General features: G+C 36.8%; 1 protein-coding gene across 1 annotated transcript in view; it reads left to right on the top strand.

Moving 5' to 3' along the window:
• Window positions 1-23,482, top strand: part of LOC113492595 — a 50,227-nt gene that overhangs the window by 1,481 nt on the left and 25,264 nt on the right. The window contains exon 2 of the mRNA XM_026870117.1: window positions 14,052-14,099. The gene's annotated coding sequence lies outside the window, so the exon portion shown is untranslated. The remainder of the gene's footprint in view (window positions 1-14,051; window positions 14,100-23,482) is intronic.

The following is a 23,482-nucleotide window of genomic DNA, read 5'->3' as shown; positions in this document are numbered from 1 at the left end:
TTTGTATTTTATTCCAACATTAAAGGCAAAAAGTAAAAGTCAAGTAAAAGTAATGCAAAATATCTTTACTTATCTTAAGATATGGTCGAAATATATTTATGGTGTGTATGAGAACTTATTGCATTGGATAAGACAAGAAGTGAATGCAGAGATTTAAATCATGCATGTTCTGTAACAATATTGCATAAAAGATTTACTAGACCGGACCGACCAGTTCTTACCCATACATCAGCATCAAAAATACACTAGATTGCAGAAAATAAATTCATGTATTCGAAATGTTATTGAAAAAATATTTTATTAAACGACTTATGTCATTTATCAAGGGATTATAACGTAGTCAATGACGTATCTAATAGTATAAAAATAACAGTAACAGATGAGTTAGTTATCCGTTTTCTCATAAAATATGCTAATCATAGCAAGAACATATGTTTTCGCACAAGAAATTTACATTTGTGAAGTTAAAATATCTATAAAATTGAGGGACAAGCAAAAAGAAGTAAAATAGAAGTTGTTACAAATGGAAAAGATACACTGATCTAGAAATTATAATCAATTTCCTCTCTATACATGTAAAAAATGTTTGAGTAGCATGTACTTATTTTCTCGTAATTATAAAATGCACTATACGTGATAACGCGGTGTATCTCAGCTCTAAGGGACGAGAATCTTTACGACCTTCTACTTACACGGATAAGGGGACATGAGGAATAGTGTTAATAGATAAGACAAAAGTAAATTACTTACGAATTAAGGACCACTGTTTTTAAAAATGTCTCGTCATCCGAATTCTTAACGCTCCTCACTTGCTAGTATGAAGTCTTTAAGCATTTTCTTTAAAAAATCAGTGTAACAAAGTAACCATAGTATTTTTATCGCAAATGCTACGGTCAATGGACATTCGAACAAAACGTCTTAATTAATTCCACAAATCTTCAAGGACGACTATTTAACTCCGGAAGCACTTAGACAAAGCTAAATTAAAACAAAAAAGTCTCCCATTTAATGTGCAAACGTTTTGATGATAAAGCATTTGGAATTAACAAAAACTTTATATTGCAACAATTTCTGCGGCTTCTAACACTCGTTCCAAACAGGTTACACTTACAAGTCCGACTAGCACAGGATGCTCGTTATTAAAATTTAATAACACCATCTGCATGAACTCGTGATAATCTAAAATGTATATGATTTATATTTTATTTTGTTATTTTTAGTAATAAGGTGGTATTAGAGTGAACAACAAAAAGTCTGCCTCCTTGGTACTTACCTCTTTGGTATCCTTGACCCGTGACATTGACTTTGCTCATCGTTATGTTGGCAGTCGCAGTCACAGTCACACACTGAATCATTCCGCCACACCACTTAATGATGATGGCTGTGTACTTTACCTGCTGAAGTACACTTGGCGACATGCAGGCCATTCCGCTAATGTGCTTTATATGTATAGAACGTAACCTGAACGGACTTGTGTTGGAAATTAAATGAGTATTGTTCAGGTTTTGTGAAATAAATGAAGCTCTAATCGTAAATATTTACAGATGGCACATAAACTTTATGTGAATGTATGCGTTTGAAAAATGGGCAATTTAAATCGGTACCTTAGATACAAATTTCATATCTTTTATTTTTATATTCGTGCTTCTTTATTTTTCTCTCAGCTGATTTATAGCTTATGATTAATGTTCTTTTTACTCATAAATACCTTTTTACACCTTTTATTTACAACGACACATTGATATATTTACGAGATAGGAAAGAAACAAAACTATGAACAAACAATCCAGTTACGGTAACTCATATGCAACGGCAACCACCTGGGTCGCCGGAACCGCATCAGTGACGTGTAACATATAAATATGGTTGCAAAAAACGTGGGTATAATAGCCGCATGCGTGGGCTCACAACCAGTTGCGGGTTTTTTTTGCGAACAAGTGCAAGCGACCTTGACCGCGTGCGCTCGCGCCGCCCAAAACTCCGATCGACCGACTTAATGGCATATATTACGCTGATTACATATTAGATGCTACTAAAATGATAACGATTCGTTCGTTAAGTAATAGTTTAGCTAATAAAACTGTTCAATGTTAAAATGGGGGTTTAAAAACATACATCTTAAATGCTTCTGAGACTTTGCTAGCGGTTAACTCAGCATATAATTTCAAACCGATCTGTTTTAATATTCGAAATTACTTCACTTCTATAAACGCAAATAAAACTTTCGTATTGCTAGTCGTTTAACGTTACATTCTACAGCCAATATTTCCATGTACACAATGTGTACACTCGCGTTTTCCAACCGTTAAAACTCGTGTTTAATTACAATGCTTTCTGTCATCGACAACAAAGGTGTTTTAGGTGCTGCAATATCGATTCTCCAGCTTAGAAAGTACTTGACGGACATAGAAACCACTTCACTTTACACATTATGAAGTTTCATTCATATACAAATTCTAGTTGTATACAAAGTGTGGGTGTTGCTTAGTTGGTGAGGTCTATGCCCGTCGGTGTATTCTTTTCCAATTACTTATGTCTTCAATAAGATTAATCACTTCGTTGTTTTGTTGATTGATCGATTATTGTAAGGAATGGTCAATGAGAGTGAATTTGTATATCAATATGTCAGTTTTTTTGTGTCGACTGTCAATCAATTGTTGTCGAGATATAACGAAAAAAAGAAAAATCTACGTTAATAAGTTTGTCGACGCTATTTCTCTCGAGTCTGAAGTATGAGTAGAATACAAGGTTTTTAATACACGGCTCAATCATAACCTGATACACTGTGTACCCTTAGCTGAGCTGTTTCTTAGCATAAAGTTAATTTACGACCTTCCTAGGACTATCGTAAAGTGTTATTTTAATTAAAGTGTTTATTATAACAGCAGCGAAAATTTATCAGGTAGCTTATCAAATAATATTACATGTACTCTTTTCAGTCACGGGATCACTTCATGTGAAGAGACCCGGTCCTTTTTAAAGGCTTGCACGGGAACACAGGTCCAACATGTAGAAGCCTTGTTGAGAACTTTAATCTAAAATGTGATAGGGTATCTACCAGGGGCCATCCACCCCTGTTCTATTAAAGAACAAACATGGACGACCCAAGGCAGCTACAAAACTATTGCAAATTATAATTACATGTATTTATTATTATTGCCTAAATATTTAGTTCGAGTACTATGTGGCAGTCATGTACGACATCGGCATAAAATAGTAAATAGTTTCAGCGTTTATCACTAACGCATACATTAGAACGGTAAAAGAAATATGTACTAAAATTTTCCACATAAACCACGCAGAGAAGTATGGGTTAAGTGTCACCGTTACTCATAAACTGCGAAACGATTCTGATGCTGTTAGATACGATGGTAAAGCTAAGTTATGTCTATTCGATGAATCGAGGGCCAGCATTATAAAGCAATACATACATAATCTTTGACTTGTCGTCGGTACTGCAGAGGTCGGCGATAGTCACCCACGCGGAGGTTATGTATTGGTGGCGAGTACAAGTTTATTGTCAAGGCAGGCTATTGGTGTCATGCGATTTCTAAATCGGTGTCCCGAACTGACGTAAGGTGTCAATGTTCCGCATGTTAAGCACATGTAAAGAACACCTCGGCTTATCTTTTTGTTAAACCGAAGAAAGCACTGTTTTTGAGAACAGTTACTTTCGCATTAAAGCATTTAATACGGCCTTTTTGCAAAAAAAGAAAGTGTCACTGAAAAGTATAAAATTTTGCGATAAAAGTTTGACAAGCTTTTTCTTTTAGGAAGGACGGTTTAGTGCTCATTGAGATGTGTCGATTTCGTTCTGAACACAATATTAACATGGATTCCGTGGATGTAATTGCGTCGGCATGCACCGTGCAGGCGTACATAAGGCCCCACTACTTTCCCCCGACCTAGTGCCCTCCTGCCGGCCCAGCCGACCCACAATCTTATAATTCCGTAATGTTTCACATTTTATTTGAAATTTGCTGTGGCTCATTACACGTCAGATTTACAGTTACATCTAATAACAGCCGTATTCTACTATTGTCCACTCTGACGTACGCTCGGTAATTGATGATAAGTAGCGTTTATGTGGTCGCATACTTCACGACCTTCGCGTTTATTAGTTGAGAAAAAACTTAAGTCGTTATACGTGAGATTGATTGATTACTTGACATATGTATAACTAAGTAACTATAATCATTTATCAATCAGTGTCAAAAGATTTTATAGAAAAAATGCTTTTGTGGTAAAACCGTACTGGCAATTTTATTGACGAAACGAAAGGATTTATTACTTTATAGATAAAAAATTGCAGTTCATTAATCTATGGTGAAGTATTCGTGCAAAGTGTCTGCGCACGAAATATCACGTGCGGCGCGTATCCACGCCGAATGTGCTCTAACACCCGTGTAATTCAATCGCGCCTCTTACGAGCGCATATGAAGAACAAAATTATTCCTACAACTAAAAAACCTAGGCAATTGCGTTCGTGATTGCTGCCAGAGAGAGCATGTTACTTTGTCTGCAGCAATTTATTTATTCGTTTTCATAAAAGTACCGAACCATTATCCTGCTACCATAAAATGAGAAATAAATGGGTATCATCTTTTTATTCTATGAAATTACAATGTTACGCCAAATTGCATTAAATAGATAATCTTTTTTCCGATGAGAATAGTTTTTTCAGTTACATTCTTGGTAATGAAAAGTTACTTCGAAAAACAGGTGCGGGAAATCAGATAAATTAATGTCATCTTTCCAACTTTTTTATTTTATGAGATGTAATTTCGGTTTTTATGTGTGAGTAGAACGTTTGAAGCGGATGGAAGGATTTCTTATTTGATTAGACTAGAATATGGTGTTTAATGATAAACGCATCTATAAAAGCCCCGCTACAAGTAAATCGGATTAAAAACTTGAACTGAGATTAGTAAAAGATTATTCTGATGTTTGCTTACCGGAGTTTATTTCTGTGACTTGGATATCATCACGTGTGCTAAGCGACACGGAGACATTATCGTATGCATCTCATTCTAAGCGCGACTCGCCATAGAACAGTTAGACGAAATTTTAAACATTCCATGTTATTCGTTTGTCGAATGACCTGCGACTGCCCACACCGGGCGAGCGGTTTTAAATAGAACACAGAGAATCCGAGGGCCCTTTGTATACAATAAGGCTTTAAATTTCTTTCACGTTATGTTTATACACATTATATTTTTTCTCTAGTTCAAGGTGCTGGAAACACGGTCCAGTTACACAAATACAGTAGTCATTTATGTAAGTGGTTCACTGCATTCCGAACTTAATAAACTGTCCTGAATGGATAATCTATGAACATCGACGGTGTCGAGAAATGCAAAAAGGAAATCGAAGTCAATTTACTGACGGATGGCTCTAATACCGTAGCAATGATAGTACACAAATCAAACAGTTATTAGTACGGATTCTTTTACATTTACCGTACACAAGAGAAATGGAGAACGGATTCGAAATCATTTCCAGTTAATAAAGAAACGTTATTAAGGTTGCATGAAGGTGAGGTGTAATGGATTAAGTCGGACTCCAGGCAGTGCGACGCGCGTGCGCAGCAATCACACGTTGCCATTGAACTGCGACCCACTAAACTGATGAATAAGCGAGAAAGTGCACGCCGCGAGTATGTGCCCGGTTGCTGATGAACTAATAAAATTTATTAACCTATTCGATTTCGTGACCTCAATGTTATGCCTGGCTAAGGTAGCTGATTAATGAGTTTTCGGTTTCCACAAGAGAAATGCTGATGGTATTTGTGTATTAGACTAGTTGATTATCGGGGACGTCATACCGGGTTATTTTCTCCCCGGTAACTAGGGTAGTGTGGCGGTCGCACGGCGGTGGGCGGTGGTTAGTGGTGCGTGTCTTCTGCTAGCAGGCGGCGCCGGCGCAGCGCCCAGCGCCCGCGCTGCCGCCTCACGACAGCCTGCTCGACCGTAACCGCTGGACATACATACTAACACTAGTAACTAGCCTAGAAAGCATACATTCAAACATAGCATAAAATGTTTCTCCGTTTTTACATGATGTGACATTAAGCAACAAACTGACAGTGATGATAAAAATATTATGAAATCTCAAAAAAGTTTAAATACTTGTTGCTCAATTCAACTGTATTACTGCAACAGAAACATTAGTAAACACATATTTTATGCTAACTGTACAACAGTAGAAACAATTCATACAATTTAAAATGTAAAAGAAAGAAAATGTTAACTCTACAATATTAGCATTTGAATGCTGTGGGAATCTACTAATGTATAAATAAAGAAATTCTAAAGCTCGCCTTAATTATAATACAGAAATAAATTAAGTTGGTTATCGGGCTCATTAAGAGACGGCCGTACGTATCACACAGAATAACTAATTACTCGAATGAAAGAAGATGTATGCGATAATAGTGGGAGGACGGTTAACGAGAGCATTATTAAAAATGTTATAGAACAGTAAACAGCGGTCAATAGTTAGATGAACCTGTGTTTAGATAAGATTAAGGCCCAATTTCACAGCTGTATATAAACGCGATCAGTTTGGTCTAATCTCGATGAGCATAATCGAATAGAGTTCAATGCTCCAGTTTACCTCACCAGTGTAATCTGAACGCAGTTAAGGCCACAACCACAGAACATAATTTAAGTTGAATGGCTGTAGACTTTTTTTTTGAAATTCGCTCTCTGTGTTAATTTCAAAACCAAGGGACCAATAGGTATGCATTAGTCTAATTTTAATCTGGATTGCTAGAACGGATAGACACGCGAAATCGCACATTAATCGAACGAAGGCAATTACTGCCTTTCGTTATGGCTGTATTAGTGAACAAAGCGTGCAATAGACGCATAAAGTACCCATTAGACGAGTAAGTATCGTCACGCGTCATATTACATTATGTTAATTGTGTGACAACGCGTGGAGCCGGCGCGCTCCAGTGCATCGGATTATAATATTTATAACATTGTAATCAGTCGGAGACGTAACAGATCGTAATCGTGTTGATTTTGTTTGTAATGCAAATGAAGTGGAACGCTACTGTTGCTGTTGTTGGTTCAAGCGGATAATGATAGCTGATGACAATATTAGAGGTGAACTTTGTGTAGTTGAGGATTGTATTTAAACGTCGTCATGTTGTCGTTTTTAGTGATAAGGAGTATAAATTTTGTTGTTAGTATGATATTTATGATTCGAGAAAACCATCACATTAAAACTCTCTCACGTGAAGGCAAATAAATCAAAGCTCACATCACCTGGGATAGAGTAGTTTAGTTTCCTTCCTCGTAATCTTGGCGTATGCGGTCGTATTCGAGGCCGCACTTATTATTTTTTATTACATAATAATTGTGAGGACGTCGTTCTAGCCGGTCGGTGACTCTCGCTCCCCTTTGGTTCCCAATACAATCCCCCCCGCCATCGCTCCCTCCCCCTCGTACTCTCGTACCTCGATCGGAATCGCAGCATCGACCGCTCGCTGAGAAAACAATGCGATAACATTATCCACGCTGTCAACGATCGCTGTCAACGACCAAATAAGTCACGTCGACTCGCAATTGTTTGGTAATTCAAAAATCACCGGCATTACTACTCCGCAACGAGCTTACAAGACACTTTCTAACAACTAATAGAAGGTAATCGTAGACGTTAAATGATATGATCAAAAGAAAGTGCAATTACTGATAATGAATCAAAAGAGAAAATCTGTCGATTAGTATCACATTAGCGAATCTTGTTAATTTTCTTAATAATGGCAAATTGACCGCGTAATTCAATTGTAATTTAATAGGCGATGTTAACGTGCTACGAATTTTGTGCTACATTCTTGTCGTCGGTACAAAAGACTTAAACGCGTTCGCAACGCTACGAACATTGGTGACCTATTTGGATTATTTGTCTAACACTGTATCAGTTAAGTCAAAAATCTTATACATCTATATGATATACACTCACTAAATAGTACTGATATAGTACAACATACAGTATTATGTATTTGTAGTATACAAGTTAACACTTATCCCGTAAAACAAACATGACTAGACTAGGTACTAAAAACAATTTGAACAAAACAGAATATTGAAATGAATACCGCTATTTTAAGCGTAATAAAAATCAAGTAAACGGTATGTACCAATACACTACACCATAACTAACTGATTGTATTGCCGTACAGACGGGAAAGAAAATAATTGTATTAACTCACAACAAAACGGCTTGGTTATATCGGTACTCGTTGCCCACTAATTTGTAATTATAGGCGTAAAATTTGGTATAATAGCGTATCGGACTGTCTCGATCAACAGTTGTTTGCGAAAAGAATGTTAACGGATCCGCTTCCATGTTAGAGTTATTTCCTGCGGCCCTCCAGAGATGAGAGATACGCACAGAATGTGCGAGCGATGTGATTCTATTATGGTAGAGATAGTGACAGAGTGACCGACCGCGTTCCGTGCATTTATGCAATCCGTCGAAATGGCCGCTCGGTGATGACCGATGACATGGAGATAAATATTGTGACACCAGATTGTATCGCCGTGCCCGATGTATGCTGTAAGGGCTGACTGACACTCGTGCAGGAGGAATATCAAAGTGATTTTTTTGGATACAGAAATTAAACTTATTATATTACACTTATTTTAATAGAAATGTGTATAGGACTTACTGCTTAAAACAATATCCCCCATGACTTGTAAACGCATTTTCGACAAGGACTAAAAATTTTCTTTTTGATCTTTTCACAAATTTTATTATAACTTTATTATAAGACCTTTTTAACGAACATATGATTTTCAGTAGGAGTTGACAACCGTATGTTCGATAAATTGAATTTATTGCTTTGAAAATAAAATCAGTTAAGGCAAATAAAGAAACGTAAGGTAACGCCCTTTTTGACGAGTTTGACGAAAGAATCGAGCGCCATGATAACGGTGTCTACATATAACTATAACTCTTGCATACACTTTTATTGCTGGTTTCGTGTGATGTTCAGATTTAATGTTTGTATTTATAACACTTTTATGTGTTTTACTGCTCTTGAGACGTTACAAATGACATGCGTGTTAAACACGGTACGAGTACAATATACTTACATATGTTTTATTTAAAAATGTACCGTAGGTGTTGCTGCGTGTTGACTCTACAAAATAAAGCAGAATTTATTTCAATTTATTATTGTAACATGTAAGGCTCCAATTTAAATGAAATTCTGGTCAAGAGAATATAAAAATAACCTTATTGGTTTACTTAAGTGACACAAAGCTTATGTAATGTTTTATAAAATTAAAATTACCTGATCATTGTATACAATTTTAGGTATCTCTACAAAGTTCAAGCTAATGTTATCAACCAAAGTCCACAATTCACAACAAAAGAAAACACAATTTTCATTGAAATACATAAAGCTATGTAGTCACGAGCATAAAGCGGTGACATTAGCATTCTATGAGTATCGTAACTGTTCATAATGTCATATAAATGTGGTTTCAGAGATTAGAATCATTCGCAACCACATCAATACAGTTATGTTTTGCCATTTACTCGTTCTATTCTAATAAATTCCTTAATCGAGATATCTTTAACACCTATTTCTTTTTTACATCGTTTTTAAATTCAATTAAAGATTATATCGATAATAATACATTCTTTGGATATATCGATATTTTTTTATTAGGCAGATGTGCTGCTGTTTTTTATTGCGTGTGTATGTGTGCGACTGTTATAATGTAATAGGTGTCTTGTTAATTTTATTGTTACGAAGGATGCATATAGGATTAAAGCTGTTATTCAGATTTTTTTCGTTAATGAATGTTTTTGTGATCTTAATTCATTAATACCTTATCAAACTAACTGAAAATTAATGACCCCCGAAATGTATTTTTTCCAAAGTGCATGGAAGAGATAAACCTTGTGCATTAGAATTCTCAGAGTAAAACAATGACTATAACTAAACTCGGGCGACCTCGTAACACAAGTAATTATCATTCCTCTATAGAATTTTATTATTCTGTATAAATTATATGTAATTGTACGGTATTTACGAACATTTACACTGCTTTATGGGCAAATTTCCCATGGATTAGCGTTGTCATGATGCGCTTGCAGTGTTTTTCAAGTGCGGGAATAACTCAATACAGTTAGCGGACACAATCGCACGCCTTTTAATTACAACCAGAAAACATTTATGAAGTTTACAAGTACCGTTAGTTCGCTAGGGTTGACGGAAGAAATGGTCTATTTTAAATTACAAGAGGTGCTCAAGTTTTGTTTGATTTGAACCGAAAGTAGTGACAACCCTATTTACTTTTCTGATTTAATTTATTTCGCGTCCTACGCGTTGACGATACAATCTAATTAGCCAGTAATGTTGGTGTTATTTATAGAGAGGACTGTCAACGTAAGTGTTATTTTAATTATTTTATGCGGTCGAAAATAGAACGTTGACGTATTTCTGCCAGTAACAGCTTTCGTTAGTGACAAAATAGATGAAAATAAATGACTGTTGCAAGTAATGAAAATTTAAAAAACAATTGTCTCCTTTTATAGTATGATTGTGGCACAAGACAGAATTTAAATAGCCGGTAGTTATTTGGCATTGCTGTACGCATTCTTGACATCGTTTTTTTGTCAGTTCTCTGACGATTTATTTCTTTACTTAATCCGTAGTGATAAAACATTGTAATGCGCTACTGAATTTAGAAAATGCATAATACTATTTGAATCTAAGACAAAGACTACTTACTGCCCACCCAGTCTAACGGTCATACCACTAGGCTATCACTACCTCTAATTAAGTATATTAAATTAAGTACTTTTAGAGAGATATATCGTAATGAAAAGGTGCTTTAAGAGACGAGTAAATTCCCAACAAATCTTGGATACTCATTAGGTCTTTATTAAGGACGTTAACACAAAATTGCGATCCCTGTTTATGGCTACTTAAGGTAATTGTACATAGGAGGACCTTAGAAGTACAAATTACTTCAGTAGTCCCTCGTAAAAGAATCGTTCAAAAACTGACGACAAACGACCACACTATTGTGACATTGTATTTGTACACATAAAATACGTTCGAAGCGCGGAAAGCAAAAAATGGGTGCAAGTAAAGACGGTTTAAATAAAACAACGCCTTGTATCTATGTTGTATAAGACTATATAAGGCACGCGGACTCCGGTCGAGTCTTGCAATTATACATGATGCGTAATTGACGTAACGCGGACCGGTCCCTCGCTTATTAATAGCGCTAGTTGTATGTCATAAAAATGTAGAATACACTACGGAGTGTGACGCTACATGAGAAGCCGCTATGCGGGTACCGACAGCAAGGAAAGTCGAACCAAAAAGACAATAAAAAATGTAGAGACATTTAAAGTATTGTTTTTAGTAGTTTTCTTCTCAAGCCGATTTTCTTTCCTCGTAGCAACCACTTTTGTATTTTGCAAAGTGTGTTTTCTAAACCTGTGGTCAAGTTCATTTAATTATTTTGCTGACTGTAACATGTGCATGCACTACTGCTTTCTGTCTTAGAATATAATTAAGCACATCTTTGACACGTATTATTCTATTACTTAGATACGTGAGTGGGTTTACATAAAACTGATATGTGGCGTTCTAAAATGCAAATATGTCTAATTGCACTGACTTTGAGTGACTTTTCACTCAACGTTGTTCATACGATTGTAAGACTAAATTAATAACAAATAAGGTATCTCTTTCTGTGTACCTTGTTTTACGTTCGAAGTTTTGATGCCAATTCTAAGTAGGAAACGGTTTCTTTGATATTTGTTTGCGCTTTTCCTATTATTTGACATCGAGCCGTTATTTTCGAAAGAGGCGCGGACTCACCAAGCCTCAGATCTAGTGTAGTGGATCAATTTGTAGACCGTCACATCCTGTTCCTTGTTAACACAATAAACAACGGTTAGTTTACAAAACTTATAAATATAGTGTTTGTAGTTTAGAAAGGTCGAGGTTTTGTTTGTATTCGTAGGCTGTCTGTTTTAAAACGAATGGTTCAGGCATGTGACTATTTTCCCACTAACGTAAGGTAAATCTTTTTCATCTTTCGGGATTTATATCGCCACTCTACAATGGGTTAGTAAATGTTATCTAAACGTGTATTACACACGTGATTGGGTTCGTTGTGCAATAATATTTGAGATTTAAGCTAGTTCAATTTCTAGATTAATTCAGTGATTTTCTGTTCGCGACTCATTCTTTACGCATCTTCGTCTATACGCGTATTGATGGGAACATTTTTTCTATGTTTACTCAGCCTGTTTGCTTCTGCCATGTTCGTCTTGAATGTTTTCCCAAAGGTTATTAACCTAGTTTCGTTCGTGTACAATTGTAGAGAGCCTGTTACAGTGTGTCAGAATCATCAACATTGTTTACAATCGCGTCCTTAAATCCAGCAAAGAAAATAAAATACAAAACGTTACACAACTCGTCGAGTATACATTGTGTTATCGATTTTATCGTTTTAACTCCATTCAATTCAGATACTGTATACAATATCCGAGCGTTTTGTAGTACTTAGTGTTTAGGTAGTTTATGAGAGACTAGAATAGAATCGGGAGAGCCTGGAGGGCCGCGGGAGCCTTCGAAAGAGCGGGCGGAATGCGCGCGCAAGGTCATTGCGCCCTGCGCGGTCATGCGCTTGCGCCCCCGCCCCGCTGCGCGCCCCGCGCCTCGCGCCCCCACCGCGCTTCGCCGTCATCCGCACCCACCACCACATTGTCTAGTGCGATCAGCTGCGGATAAAGGGGAACCGACTGGACCGACAATCGATAGAAACCATTTCAATGTGAATTTATTTTTCCATTTTGCGCCCGAGCAGCAAGCCACGACCGCCCCTAGCGATGTTGTTCTAACGCTCTTTTCTAAGCTCTTACAAAGAAAAAGACTACTTCGTGTCGTGTTTTATTTACGATGCTTACATTGGCTAGCATTTATCGTAAGTCGTATCTTTTGTCCTAAGGCCGCTTAGAAATTGCTTTAAGCTTATTAGGTAGACATTACCGGGTCCCTATAAATTGCAAAGTTTTAAACTATTTAGCTAAGCATTTTTATTCATCGCTACTTTTATGTATCAATGATTAGTTGTAAAACTTTTAAATAACATTTAATATTCGTGGACTAAAAAAATACATGGTAAATTAGTCGAATCACAACATTCCATCGGCTTTCGTCTTTGACAATTATAGCTTCCTTAAAAGTGCGAATAAGTTCCTAATTTGTGACAGATGAAACGATAAAATCAAATTTAAACGCTTACATTATAAAGTTAAAGATTTACTCACACATTCCCGTTAATTTAAGTTGAATAACTCCTTAATAAGTAATTTATAATATTTGGATATGCAAATGGAATCGTTCAACAAATTAAGATTAGTATTTTATGGAGTCAGATTTTAAATTAAGATAGATGTTAACCAGTGGCACAAGCTTTATTTTATACGATTTAATTTGCGGAAGAGGAAGTGTTGCAATTTCACTTTATGCGTGATTAATGGAGTGTTAAAACCCGCGCCCGAGTCTGTCGGCCCGGGTCGTGTCCGAGCGGATGTCGCATCATTAGTTAGTGGCAGGCGCCGGCGTCCGAACAGTGCACAACCCGTGCAGGACTCAAACACGTCCTGCAATAAATAACTCTCTTAAAATTTCTCCGCGAGCATTTTTATGAATATCAATTAATACTTTTTAATGTTATTTATTAATGGTATCGATTACTCTTGATTTTAATATTGACAACTCTATGTGGAACGAAGAAAGTTCCGTCGATTTTTCGCTAATGAGACATCAAACTGTGATAGATGAATATCACAGTTTTTTCTACCCTGTAAATCATGTGTTTAAAATTTTATAGCGGCAGTAACATTTGTTATGGTAACGCAAATTTAATGTAGAGTATCAAATAATTTGCATATTGATGGGGTTTATTTAAATAAATGTACTAGTTATTACGGTTTAGTAATAGGTTTATGACAGAATGTAGTTCAGTCAAGACGTTTATGCAAATATTTATTTGTTACAGGATTTGTGCCTTGAGTGGAAAATACCAATTCTACACCAAACGGAACAGGTAAATATTTAAATCCTTTTTGTTACTATGACTGACAGCTTATCAGTTAGACGCGACAGTTGTACTCACATAAATCTCAATTGGTAATGATTAGAGAGCCGTGTTGACACGGTGGTATACATGGTAGCAACAATGGGCGGCCCGTGGGACAATTGTGAACTCCGCCTGCCTGTTTTTGCCACGTCAAGTGTTCGACTCGTTTCTGAACGAGACGAGAATGCATATTTCCTAGGAACTTATGTCAGGGCCATCGTAATAAGAACTGCCCTCACTACTTCCCCACGTTACTGCACTATGAATAAGGGGACAGTAAATTACACATCGCGGCCATTGTTAGGCTGGACGTTTAAAGCGTGCTCCGCGTGGGCGGCGAAACACGGCTCCCATTGATTGCATGATTTATCGATATTGAATTCGCACAGGTGATTCTTTTGTTGTTGTGATTGAAAGAAAACAAAGTAGACATCAACAAATGTAACGTATAATTTAGTTCCCGAAAGATTGAAGTGAAAGCGATCATAGTAAATAAAGTATTTTGAAAAAGAACAGTTTTGAATTTCAATTACATTCGTGTACAATATACAATTGGTACGTGGGATATCTTTCACCGGTCGAAAGTTTTTCTTTAACAACTATTTTAGTGACGGTATAGTCAGAAGTGGGTGTGAGTGTGTGTGTGCAGACCGGAGTTGCTTGTGTAGAACGTGGCGTGGAAGTTGATGGTACGACAGCTAATAGGGTTTGTTTGTGGACAAATAATGGCTATTGAGATGTTACACGCTAACTTCTGTAAGCATGAGTGACAGGCAGCGCTTTGCTACACGCAGTTTGCCCGAGGTCAGCGAAATTCTACACTTAACGATCGATTCCTTTAAAGTGTTTCCAGTGAAATGGTCCGGTAATACCACATAATGGGCAATATCATAATTGACACACACAATGTCTGTAAACACGCCGCATTTGTGATAATGCGGCCAATATCACAAGTCGGGTACAGTTATTGTAGGTGCAGCCACCATTTAAATTACTGACTATTTGCTTCATTGTGAGTCGGTGTCGTATTATCGTGCTTTGACGTTCTCAGGAGTAGTGAGAATGTGTGGGAAATGTGGTGTATTTATTTCCTAGTAAGGACCCTTAGTATCATGTTAGAAGGCGGATAAAACAATTAAGTAAGGAGGATAATTATGACTTTTTTAGTTTAATCAAATAAATAAAGCTGGGAGAAGGTTCTAGCGTGCAGTAGTCGGGTTTGCATGGATTCCAGTCATTACTCCACGCTTCCTTGTCACCGTGTAGCACAGCGTCTGGCTGATGCTTTGATCGTCAGTGAGCGTTGTCAGAGCATAAATTTACATTTCGTTACGGTCGTTTTGTCAATACAACTCTCTGTACAATCTTCACTAACAAATAAAAGATGTTGCAAGTATTGCTTTGGCCAGCTAATGTTTAAAAACTTTTACTTAGCTCTCAAACTTTCCAATTCGAAATAAATTGTTGAGAGTATTTTATTATTGATAGCGATAATTGTTAAGTTGATATTCGAATGTTTGGGTTTACGATAGGCCTTTGGGTTCACGTTATGATTTAGATAAGAACGTGCGTTGCTTATACGATGCTATTAAACCGATAGTACTTCCTATCATGAATATTCACAGCGGGATCTCGTTTCACCATATCTTTGGAATATAAATAGTTCGAATTTAAATTGCAAAATGTTGCAATCAACAATAAATCTCTGCCTGACCGACACATTGGTACTGAAGTATTCTAATGTTTCGTTGCTTTATATGAATATGTTCAAACATCTTTTGTAATAACATATAAATGGGAAGTCAATTCTATAAACATAGCTTTAGCATAACTAAAATAAAGGTAACAAAATATAATATTCACGAGGCAGAAGCTTACAAATATGCGTAAAACATTATAATATATGAGACGTCGCTTTCCTTTGCCTAAGATTTTCCCCGCACATTAAACATCGGCCTGTATACACTTTAGTATCACGACCAGCGCGGCCAGTTGCGGCGCCTCTTAACGACATCGTGCATTTATTACTGCTTGCCTTAAGAGCACACTTCCAAGATAAGCTCAAATAAAACCCATCTAAATTACATTACAATACCAAAGTGTATTAAATTGTTGATACTGAGTGTCCTACATCGAACATTTCATTCTATCGATTAATCATGACGAATCGACTACTCTATTATTGGGAGGCACTATTAATTAACTTTATTTGAAAGGCAAACACAATAATTACCTATACAATTTGTAAATGTTTTGATAATGATTGACAATCGCTTTAGAACCTCTGACCTTGCAATCTTTAATCTTAATGGTGTTTTGCAAACTTTTTTTGTTTCAATAATTTAAGCACTTTGTGAGTTGAAATGTGTTACACGATTATCTGCACACGCAATATGTAAAGTTTCTCTTTCACTTAATGAACGACAAGTATCCTCTTTGAACATAATGTTAGGTATATTTTTCGTACACGTAGTGGAAATCCTAATAGACTTTTTCTGCTGTGGGAAATCTCAGTCGCCTCTCGATCGCTATCATCAGACGAAAATCCAACACAATCCATAGTTCTGGAGTAACACAAGCTCTACGCACATTCGAGTACATTCTCCTGTCTCATAACGAATTAGAGCTCTAATAATTAGCTCATTGTATGCAGATAGTGGTGTAATTATTCAGCCGCTGTCGCTTGCCGCGTGGTCCGTGCGACACGGCCGATGCGACCGTCGCGACCGACGCGACCGTCCGATAGTATTCCGCGGCGTGTTCAAGTCGTTGCGGCCGACAGCGACAAGCCGAGGCGCATGCCGCTTGCCCGCTTAGATAAACACGCGATCCTTGGACACTATTAGGGCTGCCCTGATACCGTTTAAAGTCTAATGTCTAATTGTTTCGTCTATCAAACTTTTTTTACGTTTATATTTTCAGTCTTTTACAGAATTTTCGTACTCGATTATTTGTAGTCTTATTAGGACGACTATCGTTCTGTTCGTATACACGACGACGATAGACGATCTAGAGACAAATTTTCGGAACAAAGAATAGACCTTTATTCCTATGTTAATAAAAATCGTTTCTATGTTCAATAAACTTTTTTGAAGTTTGGCCCATTTACTGTCAACCAAAATTTAGCCAAACATAATTCTTATAGAATTAAGAATTATAATGAATGAATAAATGTCGAAATCGTGTGTAAATAAATAAAAATAGAAATAAGTAGACTGAAACAAGGAAATAAGTTACTAATTAAAAATCTATTATGTATGCAAAAAATTTGCCAACCCTAATTCGGGAAGCTAGTTCGAATAAAAGGAATTCTCAAATTATGGAGGTGCGATGCAAACGAGCTAAATACAGAAAGCACGTTTAAGTAACACCGGCGAAGGAATGCGCTATTTATTCGTAAATAGGCTTAGTATACGTAGTGCTCGTACTAGACTCTATTTGTACCTCGTGAAATATTTTATCGTTAGCAGAAAACTCGCAAAGCTAGTTTGTTGCTATAAATGTATTATGTTACTGTGCTACGAGTACAAAACATTTGTTTCAGATAAAATAAATAGGACTTCGACATTAACATTCTCGCATAAATCAACTGTTGAATGGTTTTGTTATCTTAATAGTCGATTATTATTGCGTAATTACCGGAATGACTATAATTGAAAAAATAACAGCTTTACGATCCTTAATTTTAGGTAGTTATCGCGCGAAATATGCGAGAAAGTACATGTAGAAAATTCACACGCATTCGAAAACAGATGGCCCAGTTGCGGCAGATAATTGGGTCAGGCGAGCAACCTGTCGGCTTGCTCACACGCATTGTCTCGCGTCTCGGTGCGCCGGCGCAGTACCGTTAGCGCTCGGTCAAGTTCGGCCCATTGTGACGTGACTGCTACTTGTGACATACGGATTTATACCGCTCGATTCGGTTTGTTATCCGAAATAATCGTTAACACAAGTCCCGCGAGGGAGACTAAACGATTCTCTACGCTTACTATTTCACATGACCTATCCATAAATTACTTGGAGAAGTGGCCCAAAAGTCTTCTCTTGCGCGAAGTAGTAAACAATCTGCTAGTGAACTTTACCATGTCTGTAGTGAGGCAAATTAATTTTTTGTATCCCGCATAGAAATCTACTATTTCATACAAATATAAAACGAAATTACCAAAAAACTTTTTATGTATCTCGTTATCTTTTAAGTCAAGATGGCGCGATTGTCGTCGTCGGGACCGCTAGGAAATCATTTTTATAATAATAAGCGGAGATTGCAAGATGTGCACTTATTATTTACGTGAGCTTATCTGATGGTGGAAGTAGGCGGGTAGGCACGTGCGCCGTGACCCCGCCGCCGAACATCAAAAGATCTTAATGCTAGACTTGTGTGGCTTAGACCTTTTGTTCGTGTCTCTGTTAGATTGGATTACAAGTGACCTCCATGCGGACAACGTACGCGAGATTGCCAGTAAAAGCTTTTCTCGATGACTATTAATTTTATAGAAATACTAGCTGACCCAGCAAACGTCGTTCTGCTTGATAAATTTCGTCCAAAAAATAAAAGAATAAATTTTAGTGTGGGCGACCCTTGTCACTTAGGGGTATGAAAAATAGATGTTGTTCTATTCTCAGTCCTACCCAATATGTATACAAAATTTCATAAGAATCGGTCGAACCGTTTCGGAGGAGTACGGTAACTAACATCGTGACACGGGAATTTTATATATTAGATCTAGTCTCAGTTATGTAATAGCCCATGTTTATTGCCGAACTACCGTAAAGTTGGAAAAGGTTTTATAGCTGTCCGCTATCTTGGTCAGTAAAAGTGGTTCGTATAATGAATCAAATTGAAAAAGATAGGTTTAATGAGAGGTCACACATGCATGACAAGTCATTCCTCTTGTTCTGGTATAACTTAATTTGCGTGTTTGTGAGGTGTGAACTTGCACATATATTATATGTTTATATATTGTGTAGGTTAGTAGGTCTCGAGTGTATTGTATCTAATATAGATCTTCATCATCATGTATAATTAAGTAACAGTTTAATTCTCACTTCGGTGTGAGCTTGTGAGATGACTCAGTATGTATCTAGTAAGCCATTGATTGTTCTCTTTAACCATTTACCAAGTTATGATGGCTGCGCTTGCTCTGCCTATTAGGAGCATGATTTGACGAATGCTTTATGTTTCAATGGGTCAATCGGTGCTTTCTATTTAGTTGGAAATGTTTAATCGTAGTTAATATTGAGTCATAGGCTCGTAGCTTGCGAGCGAGTACTGATGCACTTTGCGACAAACGTAAACCTAGGCGTTTTTAGTTCTATAAGATCAATTCAATAGAGTCAGAGTAGTAAATAATAAAAGTTGGTTTAAAAATTAATACTAATAATAGTAATCGAAAATTGAAAAAGAAATACATTCTTAAAACGTAAACCAAGAGTTGACAACTTCTTTAGAATCTTCTACACCGTAATTTTATATTGCGTATAATAGCACTAGCTATTTAGCTTTTTTGTGAAACAATCAAGTCTAATTATAATAACACATTTGAATAGACAGTAGCTGAAAGCCATTTGGTAAAAAAAGCCTTCTTTTGTTTTGTTTTGTCGCAGAACAAAATTGCATAGAGTGTCGTCATTACCGTCAATTAGAAGTAAATTACACATGATTTCTGATTACTCCTTAAACATGTTTTGCAGCACTCCACCCGTGAGAATCTCTTATTGTCATAACCGCTACTGAGCTTAAACATTGATTGATGTAAATGTAGATCTAGTGTTAATAAGTGCAAAAGTAACAGGAAATATAAACTGTAATTTCTTTGTACAAAACATCAATGGGAATGATTCTATGCCATATTAAAGATTGGCGGCTACTGATCCATTCAGTGCCCGCGGTGTGGGAATACAAAGGCATTGTGTGTTTAATGAAAAATCCTTAGGCGTAGCACGGTTCATTACTTTATAATTAGAGTACTGGAGCAAAAACACGAAAATGGAATTGCAAATGATTGAAAATACGTCTAGAAATGAGGAAACCTACAGACAGTTTCATGCCGTCGCTTAAAAGTTGTTTTTTGGAAACCCGAGTTTTGTGCTTGAATATAAGTATTTAGATCCATTGAGAGCTATGTAGTTAGTGAGTATAGGTAATTTTAAATAGACATAATGTGAATACCAACTTAAGTAATTTAATGACTATCACAATCTAATAAGTTTTGTTTAATAAATAATTATTACATAGCGCTCTTGCGCTTCTTCGTGTGATAAATTTCATTACATTTACCGTGTATAGTTAAAAACAAATAAAGTTTTACTCGCGGGGCTGTAATTACATCTATAATTAAACATACTGTTTTCTCATAAACGCGGAAATTACAGGGTTATAGTTTTAAGTGCTTCTAGTTAGTGTTAAGGTTAGTGAGCGATGTTAGTAATGCTGAAGTACACGAAGATTGCGTCGTCGAGTTCACCGTTAAATTGGGCAATTTGTGAGCTCACAGCACGGTGAGTGCGCAGGCGCATGCCGCGGGCCGTCCGCGCGTTGCCGCGACATCCCGCGACACGCCGCCGCGCGCCTCATGATGTAACTGTTACGATCATTATGTGACATATGAATCACGTGATCACGTCACCTGTGCGTAATAATTGTTTGTAGTGCACGCCTAACGGGACCCATGTTGTCTCATGCATGATCTTCGTAATAGGCATGTAAGTGCGCTGCGGTGTTGCGGGGTTAAGCGACTTTCGAACGGTAACCGTTCGTGTTTGACGGTTTTACGTGTTAGTCCATTAGGTATCTAGGTAGTGCACCGTACATTATTAATTCGATTCATACATTACACGTTAACATGGCGCAAAGTTTCAAGTATCATCCAGATATGTGGAATTCTTCTTGCTGTTAGTTGATACTTTTTGTAACGATATGGCAATAAGATGTCCCATTTCCATTTACGGATTTAAAACGAGTGTCGCTTCACAGTACAGTGTGCACATGTTAAGTGACCGTAACGCAAACATAACCTCTCGAAGCTCACACCTACACAATACTGAATTATTACTGTTTATTGTGCCGAGTGACCAAGATTGGAGCAATGTTCCGCTCACAGAACATCTCGGCTATGGTGTTTTAGGTGAACTAACTGTATCGCAGGCTCCTTCCGTTGTTTCACCATATATGACCGCCGTAAATGTCAACGGGTACATTGTTTCAGTTCTTTATGCTAAAGACTAAGGACCTTTGACTGTCGTTATGCGATTTGAATAGGTTATGAAAAGGTGAATAACTTTAGTCCGCTGGTGGTTGATACTATCCCACGAGAACTGTTGGCGCTTTTCTTTGACTCGGCTCGGCATGAACAATATCAGCAGCTTCTACGAATTCTGTTTAACAATTCGTCACGTTTTAGGTATTGCAAGTTTAACTTGGTGTGCATTGTTTTAATCTCTTCCCAGAAATAGTTTTCCACTATTCCAAGCCGAAATATTTTGTCTGGCCACAGTATATTCATTTTTATTTGGTCTCTATATTTTATGAGCCAATAATATAATTGAGGAATAACGTCTTAAATGTTAATTAAAAAAAAAATATGTGATCGTAAACCAGAATGTGAAGCGTGTGTAGGTTTAAATGAGTATTTATGTCGCTGCAACCAAAGAGGTTGATATACGCCTTTCGGTAATACAGAAACAAGATTATATCATCGTGGAAAAGTTAATGTCACTAGTTCAAACACACTTAAGATATTTGTAGGATCATTAATGTTATATCTAGTAAGAACTATAAACATTGTGACATTCGTAACGCGTGTAGACTACTGTAATATGTTCTTCTCCAGTTGCGCATCGCTCGGAATGCGTGCATTCTGTTTCCTTCACGCTCAACGTCCCCGGGAGACAAATTGTATCAAATTGTCATTACCGCAAAACCGTTGAATTGTTTGTGGTTCGTTAAAGTTTCAAAATCAGTACCGCGAAGTCACCTCTTCCGGTGAATTTTGAGAATCACTACACATAATGGTTTCGCTGTGAGAGTACTTAGACAAACGGTATCTAAGTGCAATTACTTGTACATATTGAACAGAGAGTACTATTTACACGTGTGGCTGTGTGTGTGCGTTTGTTCCCACATTGCATTTGTGATGAGGCTCGATTTTAGCGCCATCATTTCTTTAAAAGGCTTGGTGCGTTCTCCATTTAAACGGTTGTATTTATTTGACATTAATAGCTAAGACATTTTTTTCACTGCAAATAAGTGTTTTACCCATTATTCCAGAAAACCTAATAAGCATCAAGTATAGAATATTTTAGCAGTGCCAAATTATTGAAGTCCAATTTATATAACACATTTTATGACAGTGCGAACATCAATTTCCTTTGCTTGATTGCTTCGAATGCAAATAAAATCTTTATTTATAACTCTTACTTTGAATAATCAAGCGGAATAATTGTCCGTGCATATTGTATAAGAAATTATTTCAGTTGTAGATAATGCCTAGTGTATAACAATAGTTGTACTTTCTCGTTTACAAATGATCATTCATTGTACTGATAAAAGTAGTGAAAGCGATATTGCGATGCAAAAAGTAAATGAAAATTCGTGTCACTGACTTTCCTATTAGCTTTCATGGGTCCATGCAGTGTTGATCTTGACCTGCATTCGGAGCATCTACAATGGAAGCCGCAGTTACCTGAACAATCGCAGAGCAATCAGCAGCTGATACAATAGTCTTTATGCATATACACGCAGATACGAAACCCATTACATGAGAACCCGAAAACTCACACTAACTTTCATTCCTAATCAATAAAGTTAAATTACATCCTGTCGGACGTAAATTTCACTATAATGAGTCTATTCGAAATTCGGAATGAAATGTAGGTGAAATATCAAATGTAACAAGCACGTACATTAAATGATATACCTGTAACGTGTTACTTGGTACATTAACTTGCTAAATTAGTAATTTAATACTTACACACGATTGCACTTCCTCAACAAATAATGCTTAACCACTATACCTACATCTGCCAATCATTGGTTTGTTGTTATTTTTTATTTCGATGAGCTTTCGTTTTTTTGCGTTGCGATTTTAATATTGTCTGTTTTGGATTGCAATACCTATCACATGGAGAGTGAAATCAAATCAATACTTTTATGAATAACTAGCCTTTTGACCGCGGGCCCACCCAATACAAATCAAAAATATCCCACGGGAACATGAAACCGGTATAACCAAATGTTTCGTCTAAATACTTTCAGTGGTTTTTGCGTTAAAGAGGAACTAATATCCAAACATACAAACTTTCGCGTTATAAGGATATCCTACAACTGGGCTATATGAGTTGCCAGTATCAGC

Source organism: Trichoplusia ni, chromosome 4, assembly GCF_003590095.1.
Source record: "Trichoplusia ni isolate ovarian cell line Hi5 chromosome 4, tn1, whole genome shotgun sequence".
In the NCBI taxonomy this organism is placed as follows: domain Eukaryota; kingdom Metazoa; phylum Arthropoda; class Insecta; order Lepidoptera; family Noctuidae; genus Trichoplusia; species Trichoplusia ni.
Note: the sequence above shows the minus strand (reverse complement) of the source record. Positions and strands in the feature narration are given on the sequence as shown.